General features: G+C 43.4%; 1 protein-coding gene across 1 annotated transcript in view; it reads left to right on the plus strand.

Annotated features, from left to right (window-relative positions):
* The window catches only part of HTT (huntingtin), a 158,195-nt gene that overhangs the window by 480 nt on the left and 154,157 nt on the right, over positions 1-3,558 (plus strand). The gene's annotated exons all lie outside the window — the stretch shown is intronic.

The following is a 3,558-nucleotide window of genomic DNA, read 5'->3' on the forward strand; positions in this document are numbered from 1 at the left end:
CCCCCGCCTCCCCGCCGCCCCGTTCGGTTTCTCTGCCCTTCCGCGAGGAGAGTCAGAGCCTCGTCGGGACCTGTCCTGAATTCACCGAGGGGACTCCCGGCATCAGTCCTCTCGCCCTTCCCACGATGCGAAGAGTTAGGGAGAGAACTTGCTTCTTTTTATTTGCGAGAAACCGGGGCAGGTGGTGCTCTTAACTGTGTTACCAAGCGAACTTGGAGCCGAGACCGCGTCCGTTTGGCTTTCTCTGGGCCCCTTCTCTTCCCTCTTCCCCTAGTCTGAGGGGCAAGAGGGCCGCAGGACGCCTAGAGAGGAGCGAGCGATTGGAGCTGGAGGGATGTAGGGATAGTGGATGACATAATGCTTTTAGGACGTCTCCGCGGGAGTGGTTGGCCGGGCGGGGGAGTGAGCACGCGTCCAATAGGAGGTTCTTTTTCCAAATGTCACTTTAAGCAGCCTGTGACTTGAGACTCATCCTGCATTCTCAAGGAATTGCATTCAGTTCACAATCGCATGGTAGTAACCAGCTTTTAAGCATCACCTAAGAGACTCGCTCCTCTAAGCTGAAGTTGGCCTGCTGGCATTTGAATGAGTTATGGTTGGCGAGTGGTGAATTACATAGATGATTGTTAACAAATGAGAAGTAATCAAATTGACTTAAATGTTAGAAGAGTTGACTGCCGTTTATTGCCTGTTATCTGTTGGAAATAAAACCGACACTTTGTTGAGGGGGAGGTTAATTGCTGGAGGATGAATGAGGCGTACATTTCACCAGTATTGCAGTCAAGCTTGCTAGAACATGGGTGTCTGCAGACCCCATGGACATCTCAGGTGTGCCAATGAAAGAACTTTTGTTTGCTTCATCGCTGACGTTTTGTTACATTTTGGAAGCCAGGGGTCTTTGGTGTTTGTGCTTGGGGAGAATTTTTGAAACAGAAAAAGAGAGACCATTAATAACATTTTCTGATGGAACTCCAGGACTTTCCCTGGAAGTCTTTGTATGCTGAGTATTCAGCAGAGATTAGGAAGTACTCTGCTTTGTTTAGGCCTCTATCTTCCTGCTTGACACTGTTTTTCTGATCTCGATGTGTACAAGATTATATTTAATAAGATTCTCACTCTACTAAGTGTGATTCACTTTTAATAGTGTTTCTTGTTCTTTATGTTTGTTTCTGTTCGTGATGTTTCTATTAGGATCCTCGCCTTGTCCTGAGAGTTTAGTTAGAACATGCATATTTGGAATGTAATGTAGGTTTATTGGTAGAAAAAAATTTAGGAATAAACTTTTCTTTTAAAAGGTGAAAAACAACCGGGCATGGTGGCTCATACCTGTGATCCCAGCACTTTGGGAGGTGGAGGCGTAAGGATTTTCTGAGCCGTTGGGTTTGAGACCAGCCTGGGCAAGTTGGTGAGATCTCGTCTCTACAATAAATAAAAAAATTAGCCAGGTGTAGTTGCGTGTGTCTTGTGGTTCCAGCTACATGGAAGGATCACCTGAGCTCAGCAGGTTGAGGCTGTGGTGGTTGTGAGTGTGCCACTATACTCCAGCCTGGATGACAGAATGAGACTGACTTAAAAAAAAAAAAAAGGTGAAAAACTTGTAATTGACTTATCTCTGCAGCAAGAAATTTCTGATCATTCTAGAGTTTTAATGTAGTGGGAGTTCACACATCGAGTCTTATGTAAACACTAAGTAGGGCTCTAGGTGGGAAGGAAGACCTTACTGCAGGGCTGCTTCAGACACTTGATCATTCTAAAAATATGCCTTGTCTTTCTTATGCTGATTTGCCAGAACTTGAATTTGCTTATCTTCAAAATAATGGGTATCAAGAGATTTCCTTGCCAACTTGGCAAAGTAGGTAGATTTTGTGTTACTTTAAGGTAATGTATAATTGCCTTATTTTAAAAATGTAATCTATTATTTTTGCATAAGTAATACATTAATATTACATAAGTTCCAAAATTACAAAAGGGAAATAATTAAAATATCTTCCTTCCATCCTTTCTTCTGAGTACCTAACTTTGTCCCTAGGAGCAAACAGTGTTGTACATCCTTATGTAGCCTTACAGATATAATCTATGTATATATTATATATTAATATATACATATCATGTTTCTATGTATTTTTGCTATTGAAAAAGTAGATATTCATTAATTTTTGAGTAACTCACTGTTTACTTTGGATCTTCATTTCTGTTCACAGGCTTTAGTCAAAAAGTTCCCTTCCCAAAGTAAAATTGGCCAAAGCAATTTAGAAATTATCTGTTCTATTTTTATTCCCCTTGCTCTGTTTTGTGGAACTGTAGTGTCACAGCCATGCATGGGCTTCAGTTTAAGTATGAGTGCCTGTGCTCTCTTCACCGTGTAGCATACAGGAGTTCTGTATGGGGCTGGCATGCTTGGGAGGGTCCTAACAGTAATTATGAGGCAATCCAAACTTGCCTTTAACACTTTCTCATTATCCTTCAGATTCCTACCTAGTTTCCCATTGACTGAAACTGAATTTATCAGTATTTACTGAACACCTACTGTGTGTGCCTGCTGCTGTTTTAGGTGCAGGACTCAGCAATGAGCAATGTCCTTATGAAACTTTGTAATGAGGGACGTAGACAAGAAGCAAGATAGATAAGTACAATATGCAGTGTGTTAATAAGTGAAGAAGGAACAGCAAAGCAGGGAAGGGGCTTAGGAAATGAGCTGACATTTTGGATAGGGTGTCTAGGGAACGTCCACTGAAATGATGGCTTTTGAGTTAGAGACATAAAGAAAGTTAAAGGTCTAGTGTGAGAGAGTGTACGGAGGAGGAGGGACATCCCAGGCAGGGGGTGCAGGTCCAAGGTTCCCTTGTTTGAGAAATATCAAGGATGCTGTTTTGTCTGAGTGAATTGAATGAGGAGTTTAGTTCAGAGAGATCAAGGGAGTGCCATATCAGTTTCCTGCCACTTGTCTTGGAGATATAGACATTGTCACTTACTTGAGTGAGATGAGAAGTCGTTGGAGGGTTAGAGCAGAGGGGCAGTATGATCTGAATTCCATTTTTTTTTTTTGAGTTGGAGTCTCACTCTTGCCCAGACTGGAGTGCAGTGGCACGCTCACAGCCACCACAGCCTCAACCTGCTGGGTTCAGGTGATCCTTCAGTCTCAGCCTTCTGAGGAGCTGGAACTATAGGTGTACACCACCACACCCGGCTATTTATTTATTTATTTATTGTAGAAACGAGGTCTCGTCAAGTTGCCTAGGCGAGTCTTGAACCCCTGAACTAAGGCAATCCTCTCGCCTTCCAAAGTGCTAGGATTACAGGTAGGAGCCACTGTGCCCAGTCTGAATTCCATTTTAAAATGAACTTGGGCCAAGCGTGGCAACTCATGTCTACAATCTCACCACTCTGGGAGGCAGAGGTGAGAGGATTGCGTGAGCCCACGGGTTCAACACCAGCAACACGGTGAGACCTCGTCTCTACAACAAGTCAAGAAAAAATTAGCTGGTTGTGGTGTTGCACGTCCATGGTTCCAGCTACTTGAAAGGCTGAGGTGGAAGAATTGCCTGAGCCTAGCAGGTT

Source organism: Carlito syrichta, unplaced genomic scaffold (assembly GCF_000164805.1).
Source record: "Carlito syrichta isolate Samal-C Ts95f unplaced genomic scaffold, Tarsius_syrichta-2.0.1 Scaffold301952, whole genome shotgun sequence".
Lineage (NCBI taxonomy): Eukaryota > Metazoa > Chordata > Mammalia > Primates > Tarsiidae > Carlito > Carlito syrichta.